The sequence below is a fragment of the Pocillopora damicornis genome, chromosome 12 (assembly GCF_964200805.1).
Source record: "Pocillopora damicornis chromosome 12, jaPocDami1.2, whole genome shotgun sequence".
Classification (NCBI taxonomy): domain Eukaryota; kingdom Metazoa; phylum Cnidaria; class Anthozoa; order Scleractinia; family Pocilloporidae; genus Pocillopora; species Pocillopora damicornis.
The window spans coordinates 10,041,840-10,064,852 of record NC_142681.1 but is presented as its reverse complement, the minus strand read 5'-3'; the positions used below and the strand labels follow the sequence as shown (position 1 = coordinate 10,064,852).

The following is a 23,013-nucleotide window of genomic DNA, read 5'->3' as shown; positions in this document are numbered from 1 at the left end:
CAAGGCTTTTTGTAACAATAGAAGCTGCTTATGATAGTATTTGTATGATGATGTAACTTCATTTATTGCCTTTTTGTCTTGTGAGTTATCTGTATGATTGAGGTTTATAACACGTCTCTTTTTGAAGCTCACATATAATATTTTTATATTAGTCAGATATTTTTTTCCTATCATCAATTGTGCATAAAACTCGGCATCGAGAGTGTCATTATCTACACCGAGTGATATGGAATGACCGGTAAATGTTCCAAATATTCCAAAAAATGTAACATCTATCTATTTATTGTGTGTGTTTTGTGTAAGTACATTGTATCGCTTACTAGTGGATCCAGAAGTATCATATGCTTTGTAGTAGAAATGTGTTGCAGGCCCCTTGCAACTATATCTTTAATGAAATTCATATGTTCCAACCACATCAAACCTTAATTTCTCACTGTATAGTCTTAAATGTAAATTATTGGAAACTGCATATTTTGATCTTGACTATTAGAATTTGGTTTAATTTTTATTATCATGACCCATTTCATAATTAAACAAGTATACAGGTAAGAACCCAAGGTTGCTGCTTGTTTAACACCATCCACATATGATTTATTTGCAGTGTCATTACTATTTGTTGGCGTAACTAAATTGATTTTTTTATTGGACACATTAAAATCAGCCCACATTGGTTTTGTTCAATCAGTTTGCAATAAATTGTTTGCTGGTGTGTCCACATATGATTTATTTAGAGCATCATTGGCATCAATTGGTGTGGCTAAATGGAGTATTTTACTATTAGCCATAATGAGATCAGTAGCCATTGCAGTATTTTCATCAGACCAAATATCTCTTAGGAGTGCCATTAGTTATTTCAAACTTTTTTATCCCACACACTAAGTAGAACATCGTTACGATGTCCTAAGATGCCATAAACTATGACACGAATGACGAAATCCTGTGCATAAGCCCACCTGACTTTTCCTTAAATAGTAAATCCGGATCAATGCTGCCATCTGGGCACGGCACAAGAAATCGAGTATAACGAGGACGTTGAAAAGAACGAGTGCGTTATACACAAGATCGAGTATAACGAGGACGTTAAAAAGAACGTCCTCGTTTATTCGATTTCAACGTGCAGTGAGCTCGATGCCAACGATCTTTCGTAACATCGTGTCCGTTGTCTAACAACATGCTCGATTTCTACTTTTCCAGCATTGTTGATCAGATCGTTTACGATGCGAGCCAAACGTTGACGATGTAAGCGTCGACACCCAAATCGTCGACCGATGATGTCTACGTATCAAAGGAGCACAAGTAGAGAACGTGATTGTACGAAATTTTGGTCAATATTTCACTTGATTTTCTTATCGTAGTATCTTTTGATAACACAAAGAAAAGTAGAAAATAGAGCGTAGAAAACGACGAATGTAGCCAACAGTATTTAATGATGAATGTTCCGAGCGATTACTTGGGAAATAGAGAGAAAAGTACATAGAGTGATTCTTCAAAGACCTTTAGTTTATTAAACGATTCGTTACTACATCATCGCGTTGCTGCTAAATTATCTTCAAAATCAGTCCATGCCGAAAATTAAAAGCGCATGCAGATTGCTACAATATTAAATACCACCCGTGATCTGTGTGTGTTAATTTTAGCTAAGTGTCATCTGCGCATTAGACAAGGAGATTGAAAAATTGTAGTATTACTTTTTGCATAACTTAAGCCAGTTTAAAGCTGTTGTTTTTCTTTAAAAAATAGTTCATAATAGTTAAAAATCCAGTGCAAAAGTAAACTTAACGATGTATATCCTCCTTAAACTGGGTTGTTCGTAAAATGTCGCGTAAGAACTTCAATAATATTATTAAAAACGTCAGCCTCCCCTATCCAGTCTCGCCACATATGCTCGTTGAGGAAAGATTGCAAATTATAGTTCTTGACACCTTTCCTCATTTTAACCTTGTACTTCAACCTTGACCAAGCCGATTCCTCCTTTTACGTATGCACACCAGTAACGGGGTCAACAAAATTAGCGGCATGTACTACAACTCCGTGAGTTTGGACAGTTGCTGCATGGGCTGTTATGTTGAAATGAGCCCCCCAGTCATCACTGTGGACTTCTGTACCGGGAAGCAAAACCCTCTGCAGGATGGGTATCAAACTAGCTCTATCTCTACGCTCCAAAACCTCGAAATACCCTCGCGCTGGAGAATAGCGTGTTGGTACCACTCCAAACACCCAGTTGTCTGTTCTTGCTCTTCGTCCTCGGTTTCCCTGTATATTGATAAAACCATTGATAATTTCTATTTCATTGAGACGTTTTTACATATCGTTATCACCTTTGCTTTGTGGTTGAATTTACTTTCGTCCACTTTTGCCACGAAAGGAGCTCCGAATGGAGTGATAGGACGCTGCTGAAGGTCCAGGTAACCACGTCTCTCAGCAATTGAGACATTTTCGATAATTCACTGGGATTGATCTCCAGCATGCGTGCTGCTGTGGCTTGGGTCTCGTCATTTGACTACAGGTACAGAAAGACTAAGATTTTTCCTATTGGTAACCTTGGAATAACTCCTTAAGCTTCTCTTCTTTTTGCATCCTCTACAGCGCCTAGAACGATAATAAGTATCAGAAAATTGCATATTAGTAAGAAAGTATCTGGCAATCTGGTTAATATTTACTGTATACAACAGGGCTTATATATAAACATCTTTTTCTGCTATCATCATCACCGTAACCATTATTATTAATATTATTATTATTATTATCATTGTTATTATTAATATTTTTGTTTAGAAGATGTTGTTCAGTGAGTATGCTGAATTCTTTAGTGGCATTTTCGATGCCTGGTGTTCCGGCATTAGGTCCGCCAGCATGCCGCTGAAGTTTACATAATTCATCGAATTTGTCATCCGCGGGAACATTATCCCAAGAATAAAGTAACGTTTCGATCGCTGAGCGCCGAAAAGTGAGGAGATGTGACAACCAAAGCTGGAAACAAGTCTAAGCTCGCAGTTCACGATCGCTGCATTACCACCTCGGAATGTAGACCTGAAAATAAAACATCTTAACCCGTGTTGCCTTTCGCGTTCCTAACCGCTGAGTTGGTATCTTTCGGTTGAGGTCTGTTTTCGGTTTTATTAATATTTTAATTGACAACTGATAATTTTCTATATCATTTCAACTGTAACACTTACCACTGATATCCGTCGACGTGATCTACGTTTTGGGCAGAAATAACCTTATCCAGGTTGCAATTTCCACAACGAAGCAGATTTGGCAGCAATCCATGCCCTTGCAACTAAGTTATCAACTGTCTTACGTCGCCGTCTGCCAGTGCTGAGATTTGCAGTAAATTCATAGTTTCCGATTGTGCTCACAATATTACCGTGTAGAATGAAATTTTTGCGGGACTTTTTAAGGGAGTGGCGTCTTCCTGAGGTTTGTGGGAACAAATTTTTGCGGTTTTCGTAACAGTCAACCTGGAAGACCTCAGAAACATTTTGTCCTGAAACGGCTCCCTTCTTCGAAATGTTAGCTGTCACATAAATGATGTCATCAAGAAACATAAAAACGCGTCAAAACGAGTCAACTATAGTTTTCATCATTATTCATATTATTATTTATGAGAGAAACGTTTCAAGGATGGTACGCTGGCAAGACAAGAAGATAAATGCAATGAAATACGCAGTGACATTGCAGCTGACACGGGCATTCTGCACTGGCTGGTCGATTTTTATCAGCACATGCAGAAAAACGTTTTGATAATGGAAAAATGTGGCATCGTAGGGGCTTTGAAATATGGTGTCCCCTTGGGTTGATGCGTTCTTGTGCCTCAGAGACCGAAAAATTATTTTGTTAGCTCAAATTAAAACATTCTTTTTACTTCGATGTATGATATATATGAACACGAGTGGATTAAAAGCCCTTTATTAATCACGCAGTGATGAATTTTTATTATTCTTTTCCAGACCGACATTTTCTAGTTAAATATGGCATCTGTTTTCACCGTGCAATTTCACCCGGAATTTGAGCCGCTAAATTAAGTTGTATATTTACCAAAGTGCGCGACTTTAGAAAAAAATGGCAGCGGATGAAGTTCTTTTAATGACTTCTTTCATGTTGATTCTCGCTATATTTCTGCGTAGAAGACCGAGTTTCTTTCAGAGGATGCAGTCGATGTTTTTACAGTTGAGAAGGACGCGATGAAATGTTGTAATCAGGTTGATTATAAAGAGGTGTCTCTCCCCAGTCTGTGTTCGGTTTTTTTCTCCTCGCTGTTGGTGGCTTGCGTCGCAAAGGGACATCGTTAGCTGAGCCCATTAATTTTTGCATTTGCATGAGTGAGGTGCCTATGGCCAGGTAACACCTGTCTTCCAAGCTCACGAACACCTAGATAAAAGAAATTATCGACCCATTTTGGTGTTACCCATCTTTGACGCAGTTTTTGGTAATTGTCTCTACCACAAGTTATGCAAATAGTTTGAGGGAGACTGCTTGTAAGCCATCAAATTGCCTTAAATAAGCGTCATGGAAGTGATACAGCTCTGATCGGCAATTTGAAACATTGAAAATAAAATCTCGATGGGAAGGGTTTAGTAGTATTTGCAAGATAAGGACCTTTCTAGATGGATACAGACAGCATGGTAATATTCATGATAGTTTTTCTGTGTTTGGTTTCTAGAAGAGATCCGCCTAGGTCTTTTTTAGGTCCTTCCCTTCTCAAATGCATCATACATTAAAGGCCCCGCCAGATCCTTATATTTGGACCGTTTTCGGTGGACTTTAATGATGTTTCTGTCTGATGGTTTTGCCACGTCAATGAATTCACAAGTCCTCGTGTTGTGGTATGTAAACACTACCATATGTGGTCATTCGTTGGGTGTTCTTTGTGTATTTGATAATTGCTACATCTGCTAGTTTGCCCAGGATTGATATTATTATCATTATTATTACTTTTGTTATTATTATTTGTGCCCTTTCTTCTAAGGTTTTTCACTCGAAAGTGCCGAGACGTTTCCAGTTTCCTTAAAAACGTTGGGGGAGGGTGTGGTAGAAGGGGCTTCTTCTACTACTCCTCAACGCTTTTGTATCTGGCCAGGTTTTTATTTTTATAAAGCGCAATACATTTTTTATACCAAAAGCTAAACCTGCCATAATCCGTGAGCCATTGGAGTTGATATGTATATACATATCATGTTATATATACATGTATGTACATATATATACATGTATGTACATATATATATATATATATATATATATATATATATGTGGAGAGAGACGGAGAGAGATAGAGAGAGAGAGAGGGAGAGAGAGGGAGAGAGAAGGAGAGAGAAGGAGAGAGAGTAAAAAAAATGCAAGGATGGACAACCTCTGACGTAAAAAAGATAGAAAATTTAATAAAAACGTTTCGTTCAAAGACCTTCTTCAGTTATTAGTAACTGGAGGAGGTCTCTGACCGAAACATTCTCATTAAATTTTCTATCTTTTTTACGTCAGAAGTTGTCCATCCTCGCATATTTTTTAACTCTCGACGTTCGTTTTTGCTGTGAGGTTTGGACTGCAAATCTTTATTGATCCTCCTGGCGCAGTGCACCTTTGAATAAAACATTGTAGTGACAGTCCTTGCCAAACTAGTCCCGTTGTTTTTTCAAAAGTGTACTTGCGCTTTTTTTTTTCATACGCGCTCTCTAACTGACAGGTCTCAGATTGTAACAGATACCTGTAAAAATTATGTTCCAAATTTTATTGGAAGCCTTTTAAATCATCTTTATCATTACGCAAATGAAAATGTTTCGGTGAAGCATCTCTCTTTAATTTGAATTCCCTTCATTTTAACTACCATTATTCGCCCAAAACTGTTTAGGTTATGGAGGGTCTTGCCTTAATTACAGCCGTAAGTCATTGGGTTCTTTTGGAAATAATTTCGTTAAGTTTATTGAAAAAAAATGAAAATGTTATTCACCAGCCTTGGTCGGTCCGTATTGGAAAAAACTGTGCCCTCTGTCTTGAGTGCGGTACTCAAGACCTCGGGCAGAGTTTTTCCAACACGGACCTTCCGGCTGGCGAACACATACATATATAAATATATATATTGTTCCTTACTCGGAACTGGTTAGATCAAATGACCACCACAAACCGTATAATATTAAGCCAAGCTTTAATAATTATTCGATCTAAAAGAAATACATTTATAATTCGCAATTAGAACAAACGCAAATCAAGTCGTTATCTTGTAACTAAATTAAAAAACTTCAATATAAACTTACTTCTGTGGCGGGTCGTTACAACAGTCTCACCTTATGGGTTAGGAGATTCTCCAGGTAAGCGGATTTAGAGACAGAAAAACGATAACAAAATTACTTCTTTCTCACTTCGATTCTGCTGAAAAACTGACTTAAAACATAATAATCTAACGTTTTTAAATCAATCTATTGAATTAATGTCAATCACGATTCTTGTCATCGAATAAATCTGTCAACACGAGGCAACGCCTATTTATTAAACGAAACATATATAATAATAAGTAGGAAACAAAGAAACAATAAAAACAGCGAACATGAAAATATCTATGTAATAATTATGTGTGTATCTAGATAAATTTTAAGAGCTACATTGTGCTTGCAGTCCTGTCTCTAGTTATTTATCCTTCAGGTTGCAACTTTGAAAGTCCGAGTAATGGGTGTTTCCAAGAAAACTGCCTTCTGCATCTTTCGCAGTACTTCTGTGCCCTTGTTCCATACAATATTACGCATCGCGACGTCTAATTTCCGCGACCCGGCCCCCGCGGACAAATCTTATGGCTGTTACATCTCGTAGCCTGGAAGCTGTTGTTTCAATATTTGATAGCCTTCTATTTATCTCTCTTCTCTCAGCTGTTGATCCTCGGGCAGCTCATCTCAAGTATGTAGATTTATTTGCTTTTGTGGTTGACGATGAGAGCATCCACTCAATTGGATCTTACCTCTTGATGTTATGCATAAACGCACCCATTCCGACATGCTTAAATGCCACCCGACTACTTCAAGGGTTCATCATCATCATCATCATCATCATCATCATTATCTTCATCGTCTTCATCTCTATACGCACCACTTTTTATTGGTTTGCTTGTGTGCTCCTCTGACATTGATATTGAGCGACCCTTGGTCGCAACTTACTAATACTGTGGGAACGAATCTGATTTTTTCACGTCAGATGTCCCCCAACCCGTAATACTAGTATTTTCCTTCGTTTTTCTTCTTGCGTTGCCATGCTGATACCCCTGCCTTCTGCTGAGTTATCCCAGAACTGTCTATGAGGGAGAAATATCGCACAATTTCTCCATCCAAGTTCATAGTGTTAAATGAGTACCGCCAGTTGAGGCAGTCAGCAAACGAGAGGTTTCTACCATTTGAAAATAAGCATCCACCGAAAAACACGCATTCGTAAATATAGCAAATGGTTTGTCCAAAAGAAAGAAGTTCATCTTTCATTGATTGGATCAATTTTTTCTGAATTGCTGATTTGGTCCAGAAAAAAAATACAACTAATGAATTTACTTAACTAACAATAAACGATTACGTAACGCGACGCCGAGAAAAAAAAACTACGAATAATTTAAACAGCAAACTAAACATGATGAAATAACCAGAATTTAGGAAAAATATCCGGAAAAATTTACTTCTTGTGGCTACACAGAGTTGAAAAAACAGAAGTTCTTTGGATACGCTAATTAAAGAGATCAAACCAAATTTTTTGCCCCATAAAATTTTTACTAAGGCACATGATAAAGTTAAGGCTTTGGTCGCATCTCAAATGGTTTACGTTAAAAAAAAATTGAAAGTATCAAGGGTGAACAAATTCAATGAACTGAAACGATAACGGATTACCAAGACTTTCGGTAATCCAAGAAAGCTTTGAAAATTACATGGATACTTAAACATATTTCTGATTGTAAATCTAAATGGAAATCCTTCTGCACTTCCCACCTACCTAAGGTCAGAGGAATACTAGTTTTTACTTGTTACTCAGCAAAAAAACATAAATCGCGACTCCTTTTCTTTACTGTCAAATATGGCCGTTTCTAAATTTTGTCCAACTCATTCCTTTTGTGAATATGACAGTGTGACATCGGCTATTAAATGGGCCGTAAAGGCCCCAAAAATCGAGATAGTGCTACCAGAGCTAAATTCAACCAACAAACCGAGCCAACAAGATATTTATTGGTAAGAGATGTACCATTTCTGAGAAAAACCAAGAAAAATGGATTATTGACTGTGTCTGAAGATTTCGGGAGCACTGATTGGAGGTCGATTTATTTTAGTACCCAAGAAAGCATAAAAGTCGGGTTCTTTTATTTTAAGTTCTTTCACAAAAGAGTTGCTTCAAACTCCTTTCTGTTTAAAATTCATGTTTAGGACAGAGATCTCTGTTGCTTTTGTAAAAACTCCTAGGAAACGCTTATCCACCAGTTTTGGGGTTGGCCGGTAACAAATAATTTTAGGAATAGCGTGCATAACTTCTTAATTTAGGTTAATCTGATACAAGCCTTCATGTTAAAAAAAACTAACGGTACCGCAAACCGTGTATGTAATGTATCGTTTTTTGTTTTGTTTTTTTCTATGTGTGTCTTGTGCTTTCTAGTGTCATTGATATTTAAAAAATCGTACTAGTTTATCCCATTTATTGTTAGCTGTTCTGTAACCTTTCTTGTTGAGCTGCAAGATGCTGTGTTAAAGTAAGAGCCTTTGACATGTTTCACAGCAACCACAGCAATCCCGCTACATCGTGCACATTTCAAGTCGAACTCTCAATCTTTATTTCTTTTTTTTGCGAATGCGACGTGAATTTCGAGAAACCTTGAAAAGATGAAGTTGATTCGCTTAAAGTTAAGAAACGAACTGAATGTCAAAGTAGTACGTTCAGTCAATCAGTAGCGGGTGTTTTAGCGATCATCCAATCGGGAGCGAGTAATTTTGACCTCTCCAGATGCAACATTAAGAAAAAAAGACCCGGCTCTTTATCGACCAGTCAGCATACAGTGGCTTTGCCCTCTTTTTCAGGTATAACCTAGGCTTCGTTTAAATGATCGGCCCAACGAGGCTGACAACGATTGAGTAAGTATACATTTTAAGACGTTTTCCATAGATCTTTAACACCCATAAGTGCGCCAAAATAAAATTTTTTGTGATGAGGGTTGAAATTCCTTCCCTCAGATCTGGGTGGAGCAACATGGGTGACTATGATAATGAATAGGAGGAGCGGGTATCCCTTGCTTTATTAATCGGCTTAAATATCTCAGATAATCTTAATCAGAAAAGTTTCCTTACTAGCTGAAAATGTCTCCTCCATCGTGGCCTTTTCGTCATATTGAAATTTAGCATAAAAATGAAGTTTACTGGCCAAACACAACAGAAATAATGGAAAAATATCGTAAACTTTAACACATCGAAAGAATTCAATAAAACAGCACATAATAACATGACACAAACTTTTAATATACCTTGAAGAAACTTAAAAAGACATAAAAAGTGAGTGATGGCGTGATAATAAAATTGATCAAGCAAGCGATTCAACAGTTAGTTAGGACTTGTTTTTCAGGATAGTGGCTAATTCAACTACGCGGCAATTCACTCGAAATTCTGTTCCCTTCGCAAATTCTGAGGGTAATGCAAAGCCATGGCCTCTTTGCTCCTTCAACTTTATGTGGCCCCGACTGATGATAACTTTCTTACCATCGTCGCCTTTCTTTTCAATGAAAAACCTTGAAGAGATAAAAGATAAGTTTAGGCTGTTGTGAGTGATTCAAATATTTGACTTGCAAATGAAACTACAGTTTACAGAAACCAGAGTGGAATCGGATGTTATTGAATGGCCTTGAACTATACTCACGCTATATAGCCAAAGAAATAATTCTTAAAATTTAAAACCAAACAATAGAATTGCAATTGCTTGGGGATTTGCGTACGTCTGAACACTATTTAGGGAGCTGGCAAAGGGATATATTTCACTGTTTTAAAGTGCGCCAATTAGCTGCCAGAGAATATTCGTAGCTTGCACTAAACATCGGAACTTTTTCCTAGCAAATTCGTTAACCATATTGTGTTACACTAACGACAATAGAAGTTTTTATTCCTATTTTTGACTCCACAAAATTGTTAAGCTTTGGAAAAGTAACCATGCAAAAAAAAAATTATTTTCGTTCTAGAACGTTCGTAGCAATGAATCCGTCCTATACACTGTATGATATGTAAATTAGTTTACTATCGTTGGAAGCAATATTCTTACTTCCTTTAGAGACCATGCCCTTGCCTGCTCGTCAATGGCATAAGTCCAAGTGTTTTCTTGCGTTGTCTCTGTTATGTACCACCATTTCCGATAGTCGGATCACATCAAGGCAACCAGGAACACCACACTGGATAATACACTTTGGACAAGTAACCATATGAAATGGAATATCTTTTCTGTCAAAAAACAATGGGAGAATTATTTCTTCAGTTTGCCATGCTTCGGTTAGATCATATATTGAAAGTAATAACACATGGCATTGTGGTAAAACTGCATAATACTCCGTCTATTTAACTGCGTTTTCGTGAATCCTGGCACGAAATACGCATTAATAATTCAAATGCTTAAAAGGTGTCTCAGTAGCTTTCCAAGAAGTGAAGCTGTGGCGTGCGTTTCTCAGATCGAATTTTAAAAATGGACTTTTTTTGGTTCGAAATGTTAACAGGGCTTACAATAGACGAGAAACGAGTATTTTACAATTTTGAAATGACGTAGTATACTATCCACTGTCATCTGACACTCGCCAACGCCTTTTTAAAACTATAATAAGATGACGTACGAAATATTTTTAAACAACAAGGAAATCAAATGCCACCGATCGAGGAGTTACATGAAAATGCTGTAAAGAGACAGGAACAATTAACCTGAAAGGCTTTCCCTATAATGCTTTTTAATCATCCAATGAGAGCGGCTACCATGTAGCCGCTACTTTTCAACGCTGAACGTATATCAAACTTATTAACCGAGGTAGAGGTCTCTTAATGCCTTACATCGGCCTAAGTGTAAAATACCGAAAAAAAAAAAAGAACATGCAAAGTACCTCCCAAGTTCTAATCCACATGTTAAGGGACAAGAAGCGGGAAGGCAAGGACAGAGCTGTGTTCGGTGGCGATGCATTTCCACCCTCCTTACTCTTGCTCCACACGTGCAATTAGACGTTTCGTTTGGACAGAGGAGTAAGCTTAGTTGATTCCTCGCAATCTTTTCAGGGCATGTATTGCACTGCAGAGGAATTTCGCCATACCCCTTCTGGTGGGTTAAGATATCCTATGCTATCAGCGAACTTTTGCAATATTTACAAGTGCAATTTGAAGCTCTTGCTGCATTTCTGAGAGCGATGTTCGGAATGTAACATAACAGAGTAGTATTGCACACCGGACATTTTGTCGCAACTTGTTCCCCTTGTCTGCTATGGCACGAACTGCAAATTAAATGGCCACACTTTGACACCAAGTAGCAAGTTATCATCAGCTCGTAACTAAAACAGTTTTTAAAACACCAGTGCATTAGGCTAATGGATAGTGGACATGTACACTCAACTATATCCAAACTTCATTTTGTCGCAGAGCTGAATAACCTTACCTCAAACAGAAAATTTTAGAGATGGTTTTCAATACGTCATTTAAAAAGTGTGTATGGCATATTGCCAATAATAAACACAACTCACGAGAAATATTTTGAACGTAGTGGAGAAATGCCCGGAAGCTGGGAAGGATGTAATAGAGACTAATTGCCGGGCGGTTAGAAATTTCAATAAAATATCTACGAATTGGTTGAAAGCATTAAAATCTAATTGGTTGAAAGCATTGTAACTTCGTTTAAAATTGTCAAGTGATTTATAAAAGGAAGAGGACTTTGCAGCTGACTATTTTGCGAGCTTGAACATAACATGAAATCACCATGTGCTCGTCACTTACAAAAATGTTTTGGCTCCGCTCACGGGTACAGTTTTAACAAGACTATAACAGTGTCACTGCCGAGAATGTCCTTGTGAGTCAAATCATCGCTTGTTGGAGCTCAACAATTCATTAAACTTTTTGAAATCGCTCAACAATTCTAAAACAGCATAATATGTACAGAGGTCAACACGATACTTCCCGTTCAACTTTGATAAAAATTTGAGACTGCAAGGCACTTATGTTTCTTAAACCCGAGCACGTGAATTGACACCGCAAGATTTCACTTAAGTGTTGAGAATGATGGCGATTTCATTCTATACTAACTGGACTCGCGAATATGGTCAGCCACGAAGTAAATCGCTTGACAATTCTAAACGATTGACACAATACTCGCAAGCGATTGCAACTAAGCATTTAGTACGAATTTTATAGACATTTCCGACCACAAACGATACATTAGGTCATATTAACCACCGCGAAATTTCAAATTAGAACAATAAAATTTAACACAACGTTAAAAAAAAACATGAAACGCTATCTATCCAAGTAATCAATACACTTTTGGTGCTCCACTTAATGTAAATTTCAATCGTGAGGTCAACTGATCAGGAATCGGGTTATTGAAATTGACAATTTTGTCCATTAAAAATTTTCCGCAGGCGGTCTAGAAGCCCAAGTAGCGTAATTTTTTTTTTGTAGAACAGCTGACGCGTGTTCACGGTTTCCGTGAAAAAGCACCGCACATTCAATTTGACAGTATTTGACGAGTGAACTTTGCCCATTGTTTTAATTAAGATCACAAGAACCGACCAGATCACACTTCAGAGTGAGATGAAATGTAGCATAGTATAATAGCTGTACCCCATTGTAACAATCGATCTTTCACCGTTTGCTTTCGGTCGAACACAATAATAATTGTCTGTGCGATAGCGCAATTTCTCTGATTTCGGTTGGATAACACCGGAAGTACGACAGCTAGTTCTGTGGTTAGCGAGTCAAAAATGCCAACTGTTTTGACGACAAAAAATGGAGTTTCTCGTCTTCGTGGCAGGAAATTCACTTAAAGTTTTCACTGAGTCCTTGATAGTAGCATGCAACACTTCTTTCGCACAACAGGATGAAACATTGCATTAAAAATGGATAAACAAAACGGAACAACGCTAATTAAAATAAGACGAACCGAACTACTTTCAACGTCTAAAATGGTGCCGTTCATATAACCTTTCGGATAGATGAGAGTTCTAACACCAAAAAACCCTTGCTCTGCAGGCTATCATCTCAGCATACTCCCTCGTTCAAGTGTCACCTTTGATCTATGAAAAAAGCCTGCCTTCTCTTCCAATCGACTGCGTGATTTCCAATTACTCTATTCCCTGGCCACACTTAACAAAAAACGCCGTCAAGGTAATCAAAGTACACGCCCAAATTTAGGAGCCAGTTGACATTAAATCAAACGTCCCCCGTCTCCTCATCTAACCAGTGTAAAAAGTCAGAAAAGCCGAGATTTGCTCAAAAGGAAATCGAGCGTGTTTGAAGACCACCTTTCTGCTCCACTCAATCAATCTGAAGTAGACACACAGGCCTCAGCCATGCTACAAAAGTGGCAAGATAATGTAGACAGAAACACATCTGTCACAAGAACGTTTGTTCACTTGCGGCAAGAAGCCGCAAGAAGCAGGAAAGGAGAGTAAGGAACATTCAATTCTCTACCAAACACACCTCTGGTCAAATTGCAAATCTACTGGCGACGAATATTCCAACTCTGGCGGGAGTAAACCCCACAAGGTATTTTCTTTAAGAGCGTTTTCAATGTTCACGCTTCATATACAGTAACATTTTGATCAATACATTGAAATTGTTACAAGGTTTGTCTTGTCATATTCTGTCTCTGGATATGACAAGTTTGCAAAATTTCCAGGTATCTTTCAAAGGAGCTAGATAAAGGCAGGCATATTGGGTGAATTTAATTACTCACTATGAACGTGCCGTGCTACACAGCAGCAGCACGACTTGGTTTCAAACGAAGGGAAACGAAACGTGATTCCTCAGAAAAAAAAGTTATCGAACAATTTTTTTTTTTAGCTTTCTTTAAATGTTCGCTACCAATGTCTGCCTCGAAAAATATAATGATAGGAAAGATAGGTAAGAGATGGGGCAAATCTTACCCCACTTATGCACTGGCACTAGTCCACTAGTCACTGGCACTAGCACTAGTCCATCGGTTCACGGTACAAAAAGAGTTTTTATAGTAACATTTGAGAACAAAAAACTTGATAGGTATAGGAGGTCTCGAGAGTATGGACCCCATCTCAGAAACAGTTCAGACATGTTCTGTTCACGTGCAGTGTATCTGATTTTTAAATCTTAAGTTATGTTTAAAACGAAAAATTATCTTCTGAGACCATTCTGATGTCAGATTGGAAGAGCCTCTCATTCATAATATTTCCTCCTTCAAGTAACAAGTAACCTAAGTTGTTCATTGTGGGCCAAACTTTTCAAACTTCCTCTTTCGATCCAGGAAAGACAAGGAGATAAGACATCGATAATAAAACACGAGCAGAAAACAATCTTTTTTGTAGTCTTTTCCAAACCCTCCCATTCCCTTCACTTATATATGGGTATTTTGTAAAAAAAAACTGTAAAGACTGATCTAACAGACTTGCAACTGGATGTACAGTACGTACAAAATGTGGTACAAATTAGATTATGTTAACAAATGCATGCAGCTACTTCAGCTATTACATTTAGGTGCTAAACTATTTTATGATAGGTTAAGACGAAAAAAGTAGGTTTTCAATTTTACCAAGTCTTTCGTATTGTATTTTATTTTTATTATTTGACGTTACTCTATTTCATTTTTACGGCCCCCTGTTCAAAACCATTTTGTCAAATGGGCCATCTGTTTAAAGAATTATAAAATTTGTATTTTTATCATTATTAGTATTATGATTATTAAATGCATTATGCTGTTGTCTATATTGATGTCTACAGGACAGGGTGTGGGTCTCAGTCATGAAAGCAATTCCTAAGATCTGCAAATAGTGTCTGTTAGATCTCATAACCAACTGCCTGGTGTGAAAAGTGGGCAAATATCCTTTTTTTTTTACACTGTGCATCGTGTATAGCATTTATTTAGAAATACATAGGTGCTTACATGAAAGGTACAGCTTTACGCTTGCACTCTAGGCATTTCTGTTATGATTGATTGCTTCGCAATCATATTACCAGTCAGACTTGTGCATTACTTTAATCGTTTTGTCCTTGCGTGAATAGGTACAGGAATACTTACAAGTGTACCTTGTCTTCTGTTTCCTTACAAGTAATAAATTTCCTCAAAAGGTATACATTTCTTGCAGTTAGTTAGAGATTCAATACCGCAAATAATTGATTTGTATTGTGGGGTGTCCCTGCTGATTCCAAACAGTACTGAATAATTTGCATGAGATCTATGTCTCTAGTAACTGAGCAATTGACAATTGACAGTTTTCTTGTTCTATTTGTGAAAACAGGTTTTGCCTTCACAAATAAACGGATGGACGGGGACAACTCTTAAAAACTCCTTCTGGGTAAAGGCTTTCCTTGGGGGCACTCGCTGGCTGCAGGAAGGACCGGAATCTATTACGGCTGCTGACTATCCTTGAGACAATGACTAACAACAACGGGGTTGGCTCCAACGTAGATTTATTCCGCAGGCTCTACTACAATTTTGACCAGAACGGACCTGGCCAGGGCTGGTTCGACCCCCCTCTTCTTTTCTTCTCTTTTTTTTCGTCTTTTTTTCTCTCGTTAAGCTTTACAAAACAATCCTATTTAAGCCTAACGTACATGGATAACGTAATGCCATGAATAATCTAAAGAATCATGTAATCTACTACACTATTGGCTAAGCAGGAATTTCGCCTTTTACAACATTAATTACTTTCAAAGAGTTCCGGTGGATAACAATTACACAAAAGGACATGACAGGTGGCTGTTACAGTTTAACACTAATAACAGCTGTTTATGGGTGAATGAAGGAGAACTGGTGGCGTTTACACTTTGCTGAACTAAGCTTTCAACGTTGAATTTTATATATTTTAAGTGCTAGCATGAAAGAACTCGATAACTAAAAATCCTATCGTTACATATTGCAGCCCAGACATTTATCATAGGTGTATTGAAAGGAAACTATGGCATGAACAAATGTATTGGCAAAACAGAAAAGTCTTACCATAAGCCCAAAATTGTGAAAGTGTCACTTAAAGCAGCATTCAAAGTAGTTGAATTTTATTTTTTTTGACCATTTCACTTGAAATAACGATAAACTTTGTTGAAGAGTTAATTGCTTTTTTGCAAGAACCTGATTTTTTTAAAAATGTACATCCTTGAGTTGAACTGAAAAATTGTTCCCTGCTTTTTAGGGGGGCAGGTGTATGCTTCATTGTTCAGCTTAGAGTTCTTTATTTTATATTGCTTTTGTCTTAGTTGTAAAGGCTTTTGTTGCTTCAGCACACCTGAATCTTCTGACAATGAATGCTGTTTTTCTTCTTTAACTTGTTCTACCAGGGCTGTGGGTTTAGAAGGTTTGAATTTACTAAGAATCAATTATGCATCTGAAGTTAGAAATCTGTTTACTTATAATTATACCTTTACAGATATAATATCAACCAAAGGCACAACCCTGGAAATAAGTGAGAACATCTAGTCTGGTATGGATACAAATTCACCTGATGGAAAATATTTCCCTCTATTGACAAAATATACAGTACTTTCCCTTATTTAAGTCGCTTTAAGTTTTGAAACTTGCAATAACAACATTGAAGGGTCTGTTTGGCAGGGTAGAATCTGAGCAACTTCCTATTTTAATTGGTCTCTCCCAGAAAATCTGTATTCAGACCAATCAGCAAAGATTTATCGCTAAATTTTAAAAGTTGTATTCAGAAAGCGAGAAAGACTACAAGCTGCAAATGCATGAAATCCCACAAAATAATAGCAAATACACATTAATACTGTTCACTTGTTATACATTCCTATATGGCCATTTCAATTATTTTTTTTTGGCAATGTTTTTGCAACTTACATGATTTGATCCTAGATTATAACAAGATGTAGGTGATTATAATTATTGCCTTGGTTGATATCTGTTTTTCAATCTTGATAGGAGGAGAAGCGAGTTGCCAAAAAGCCATAGAGGGTGCTGAAGTCTCTGGTGAGGAAATTTTAAATTTTTTTTTAGTATTATAAGCTTTCTTAAAACAAATGTCACAGGTGTAATTTGATCTCTTATTCAGCATTTTTTGGCATTCTATGAAACGTAGAAGCTAATTTATACAAAAGTTGTCCTGCTAGCAACAATTAAATGAAACACTAGAATGGGTGTTCAGTCTGGATTTCATACACTTGTTTACACCTCTATGAAATGGTTAGGCAATGGAGACAACCAAGGAAGTTATCTCTATAATAGTACTAACTCTGTTAATAGTAATAATTGAATGTCACGATAGACGATGATCGGAGGTTGTTCTCATTTGTAAAGGTCCCTGACTGACAGGTTGAAAAATTGTTTTCAGATATTGAAGGACCCTTACAGCAGGTCCAACTGTTATACCTCCTCCTTGAGAGAAGATTAATGTGGACCCCATGTCCATTTACATTTGACCAGGTAAGTTGAAAGGCAGCGTTTAAATTTCATCAGAAATTTATGAAAGTGTTGATCTGTGCATGGTTGTATTTATCTTGCAGCATTCCTTTCAACCACCTTTCTTTGATTTGTTTAGGCTGTTGTACAGAGCCGCCAAGACCTGACACCAATCGTGGTGGTCTTGTTTGATGAGAGTGATGAGAGTGTCAATGTCATTAGGTGGGCTAAAAAATATCAAACAAAGTAAAAAATTGTTATTAAAAGTGCCCTAAACAGAACATGCCAGAAGTACAGAAGTAAACGTAGTTATTTTTAGCTTAAATTATCAGAAAAATACTCCACCTCTTGTTAAAATTTCTATTCACAGATAAATGATGTAGATGTTTCTTTTTTTTCCTGCTTAAAACACAAATTTTTATTATATTAATATATTAAAATATTAATGTGTACATCTCTAGTCTCGTATTGTCTCTTAGTATGGATTGAAGGATATTCCTTTTATTCCAAAGGGCACTTAACGAGGATACACAACTAACAAATATGTTAGACAGCTGTTTGGTCTTTGTGGTACATAACAGATCATCTTGTGTGTCACATATGCTCGAACGTGTCGGTGAAGATCCACGTCCCCTGAGTGGTGCCCATGTCATAATTCTGCAACAAGTTGGTGTTACAAAACGCCAAGTCATTGCTGCGTGGTTGTCAGGTATATGATCAATAGTCTAATTTTCTTATCACTAGGTGATAAATTGAAAGCAGAGGAGGTAATCAGACACACCACAGTGAGCCTCCACCATGTAAAGGCCATCTCTCTACAAAGGTATACCTACAGTAAACTTCATATATCCTATACTTTCTTCTATGTAATTTGTTAACAAAGTAAAGCAAGAGGTCAAGCCTTTTCTATGCAGTAAAGTAAATGGAAGTTGTTTCTTACATAATCCTAAATATGCAGGATGTTCTCTCATTATGGTATTTGACAGTTACAGCATTGGGTTACTTGTAAAAATCTGATGCTCACTGAACAATACTTTCTTTCAGAGACGATAACACCATATCTCCGTGAAGTTGGTCAAACCCTCCGGAAAAATCATTGTTTTGATGGTAGACAATTCAAGATGCGTTGGGGTGAGCCAACTAACAGTAATAATCTCTACCACCTTCTACTTAGTAATTTGGTACAGCCCTGCATCTTGCAGAAGTTGTGACGAAGATTTGTTGTTAGCTCGAATCTGTAATTTTCGTTGATCCTACTCTGATGCCTACTGATTGCTTTATTACATGAATTTCTTCCCCTGATATGTTGACGCTACTCGCCTGTTCAGTTCTTAAACTTACACGTTTTATCCGCTTAAACCTTAAGCTAGGAATCCGTGAGTCTATTGCGATCGTAATGATTGCCGAGACTTACTGGAGCTTTTAACCGTGACAAGTTGCGGTTATGCCTTATTATGATTGCTGCATATTGTTTTCAATAAAACGCACTGACCTTGCAATGTCTCGTTAGTTTTTGGCCGTATCCAATCCTGGGATTTTATAATGTTTTGTCTCAATTTTTCAACCAGAGTATACTCACTACCCAAGAAAGAGACGGTGGTGTTGTGGTCCGGATGTTTATGTTTAGCGGAGAGAATGTTTAAATTTTAGTCCCTTCAAGCACAATATTTAGAGAAATTGCAGGACAGAACAAACAAGTTCTCCTGAGGCTGGAAAACAAATAAAACCACTTTTGAAGTATCATGTGTTAATGTTTTTATATCGCAACGAGAAACATAAAGGAGGGAATAAAATATACTGATTTTGTTGATAGTTAAGTTGATGCAATAATTCTTTCCTCGGTAAAATCAAGCATGTTATTTTTTGGAAAAGTGCAACTTCTTTAATCATTTTATTTTTCTGTATATATGTTAAAAATGTGGAAAAACCTGTGATGGAAAATCTTATCAAGGAAACGTGCTAATGTGAATTTACCTAAGGAAGCACCTATGAATGTTTAATAAACTGCAGGTCTTTGAAGAATCATTCTTTGTGCCTCTCTTTTATTTCCCAAATAATCGCTCGGAACACCCATCATCAAATACTGTTGGCTGCATTCTTCCTTTCCCACGCTTTATTTGCCCTATTTTCTACTTTTTTCTTTGTTATCAAAAGATATTACGATAAGAAAATCAAGTGAAATGTTGACTGAAATTTCGTAGAACCACGTTCTGTACTTTTGCTCCTTTGATACGATTCAATGTAGACATCGTAGGTCCACGATTTGGGTGTCGACGATTACATTGCACGTTGAAATCGAATAAACGAGGACGTCCTTTTAACGTCCTCGTTATACTCGATCTTGTGTATAACGAGCACGTTGTTTTTAATGCCCTCGGTATACTCGATCTCGTGAATAACGCGCTCGTTCTTTTCAACGTCCCTGTTGTACTCGATTTCGTGTGCCGTGACCAGATGGCAGCATTGATCCCTAAATCCATCATCATGTAACAGAGTGTTACCTTATGGTACTTCTGTATATGAACCAATGATCTGGTATGATCTGCAGATTTATTAGGGGTGATTAGCTGAAAACAGGCAGGAAACATCCTTTGGCTGTGATAAAGCTAAAAGAAGCTATAACCAACGTGATTAGCTAGTAAGATGCAAAAACTTCTTTTCCGTGCATTTAAGTTTAAAAAGGCGTAACTGAAGAGCAAACAAGCCAAAACACACGTTTCGGTTCTCTAAAGGTAAAGACAGCTTGATTTAGCTGAAAAGGAAAAAAACCGTTGTTTGGTTAACATCAGAGTGATTAGCTGAAAACAGGCAGGAAACGTCTTTTGGCTGTGATAAAACTAAAAGCTGCCCAATTCAGCGGCAAACGAGCGGGAAAACGTTTCCGGTGAGATAAGTCTAAGAGACGTAATTTGGCTGTATTTGGTTGCATAGAAGTTTAGAAGTTTAAAACTTAGTCTTCAGTGAGATAAAACTGAAACAGTGTAAATTTAGCGACAAACAAAAAGAAACATCTTTCTTGGTGTCATATAGCTAAAAACAGCGTAGTTTAAGGACAAAAAAATGGGAAAACGTTGCTTTTCGTGAGATCAAGCCCAGAACAGCCCAATTTAGCTGCAAACAAACCGACATGTTTTAAGTGCGAAAAGCTGAGAAAAGCGTAATTTGGCCCAAAAAAATCACTTAAATGTTGTATCAAGTGAGATAAAAGGAAAATCAGCGTGACTAGCTGCAAACAAGCAAAAACACCTCTTTAATGCGACGCAACTAAGGAGAGCGTAATTAAGCTGGTTATCCTTTTCGTCCGATCAGACCCCAACCCTAAGCTAAGTTTGACCACCTTAGGTACTTTTCAGTTGAACCATTGAAGCTAGATTGTGCTGTTTGTGCATTTGAGCCGATTCAGATGGGTATGCTTTTTGTTGAGTTGAGCCATATCAGGTAGTTTGACCATTTGGACTATTTCAACCAATTAACATTTTTAAGATTTTAGTGCAGTTTAATTGTCTTGGCTGGTTTGACTATTTAACCAGTCGAATCAAATAAAAAAGTTTGGCCATTTTAACTACTTCAGGCAATTCAGCTAGATTCTGCAGTTTGTGCCTCTTATTCCTTGAAGTTAATTTGACCATTTAAAGTACTTCAACCAGTTGAGATAGATTGTACAATTTTTCTCAGTTGACCATAGTTTGACTGTTAAACCAGTTGAATTATTTGAGCTAAATTGTTCAAATTGTGCAGTTAAATGGATTACACTAGTTATGCACTTTGTTTTGGTTGAAGTATTAAAGCTGGTTTAACCATGTGAACTACTTCGATCAGCTGAGCCAGAACGTGCAGTTTGTGCAGTTTTTACAGTTGTACCTATCAAGCTACTTATGCATTTTCTCCAGTTATAACATTTAAAATTGTTTGACCATGTGAACATTTCAATTTGAACATGCAATTTGTGTAGTTTAACTGTTATCACTTGATTAATATATAGACGGTTGAGCCATTTAAGCTACTTATGCATTTTGTTGAGTTTAACCATTCAACTAGTTTTTAATTTTGTCCATTCAAACTATTTTGCCGTTTGAACTATCTAACCTAGTTGTGCATTTTGTCCAGTTGACCCTTTTAAGCGTAGTTTGATCATTTTAACTACTGCAACCAACGGAGATAGAATTGTTAAGTTTGTGTCAAACTATCTTATGTTGTTCAACGGGAAAAATGCATAACTAGCTTCATAAATTCATCTGCACAAAATGGTCGATGTAGTTCAAATGGTCAAACTAGGTAAACTGGCTCAACAGGAAACAATGCCACCTACAGCACCAACTGCACAATCAAGCTTAATTGGTTAACCACGCTTAATAGTCAAAGTAGCTGAGACATTTAAACTGCACGAATTTCACAATCTACCGTAATTGATAAAGTTGTTTAAATGGCCATACTAGCTTACATGGTTCAACTGGTTAAACAGTCAAACTAGGGAAGAAAGTTGGATTCTAGGAAAGGTTAGGTATTCTATGAATAAACCAGTGCAAAATTACCGCGCAATAATTGAAACACAAGATCACTGATATCTGGTAAATGTGCCTTAAATGCCCCTAGTAATATACTCCTATTTTAATAGTTAAACCACCTAAGCTAGATTATGCAGTTTGTGTAATGGAACCATTTAAGCGAGTAATGCATTTTGCGCAATTGAACCATTTAACCACTTCAACAAATTAATAAAGATTTTGCAATATCTGTAGATTAACTGTCTTCCCTTGTTTAATCATTTTACTAGTCTAATCAATTAAAATAGTTGTCCATTTTAAATACTTTAAGACATTTAGCTAGATTGCTGTTTATCATTGTAGTTAATTTGACCATTTAGAGTACTCCAACAAGCTCAGATAGACTGTGCAATTTTTCTCAGTTGAACTTTGACTGTAAAACCACTTGAACCATTTCAGATGGATGGTCCAGATTGTGCAGTTGAACTAATTAAGCTAGTTATCCATTTTATTTCAGTTCAACCATTTAAGCTAGTTTGACTAACTAAGATAGATTGTGCAATTCGTGCAGCTTAACTTTTATCGCTCGATTGACATTTAGCCAGTTGACCCATTTAAGCTACTGCACAAACTGCACCATCAAGTTTAATTGGTTTAGCTAGTTAAGATAATCAAACTAGATTAATTAGTTCATATGATTAAGTAGTCAAAGTCACCTCACAAATTCTATGACGTTTCTTAATTGATCGAGGTAGTTTAAAACAGTCAAACCATCTCATATGACAAAATGATGGTAGCTGAAGCGGTTGAACTGGACAAAGTGCATATCATACTTATGCATTTTGTTAAGTTGAATTATTTATGCTAATTTAACTATGTAAACTACTTCGACCAACTAACATAGATTGTGCAGTTTGTACTGTTTAACTGTAATCACTCAATTAACATTAAGCCGGTTGAACCATTTAAGATACTAATTGGT

At 37.0% G+C, this 23,013-nt stretch overlaps 1 non-coding gene and 2 pseudogenes across 1 annotated transcript; 1 reads left to right on the top strand and 2 right to left on the bottom strand.

Annotated features, from left to right (window-relative positions):
- Window positions 1-1,794: 1,794 nt before the first annotated feature.
- Window positions 1,795-6,983, bottom strand: LOC113664660 (uncharacterized). The gene is made up of 4 exons (XR_016181837.1): window positions 6,947-6,983; window positions 3,177-3,354; window positions 2,319-2,589; window positions 1,795-2,253 (listed from the first exon to the last, which is right to left on the bottom strand). It is a non-coding gene; the product is annotated as an uncharacterized LOC113664660 (transcript).
- A 2,563-nt stretch (window positions 6,984-9,546) lies between these two features.
- LOC149036412 (TNF receptor-associated factor 3-like) lies at window positions 9,547-11,538 on the bottom strand (annotated as a pseudogene).
- Window positions 11,539-14,715: 3,177 nt separating this feature from the next.
- Window positions 14,716-19,271, top strand: LOC149036411 (uncharacterized; annotated as a pseudogene).
- Window positions 19,272-23,013: the final 3,742 nt, after the last annotated feature.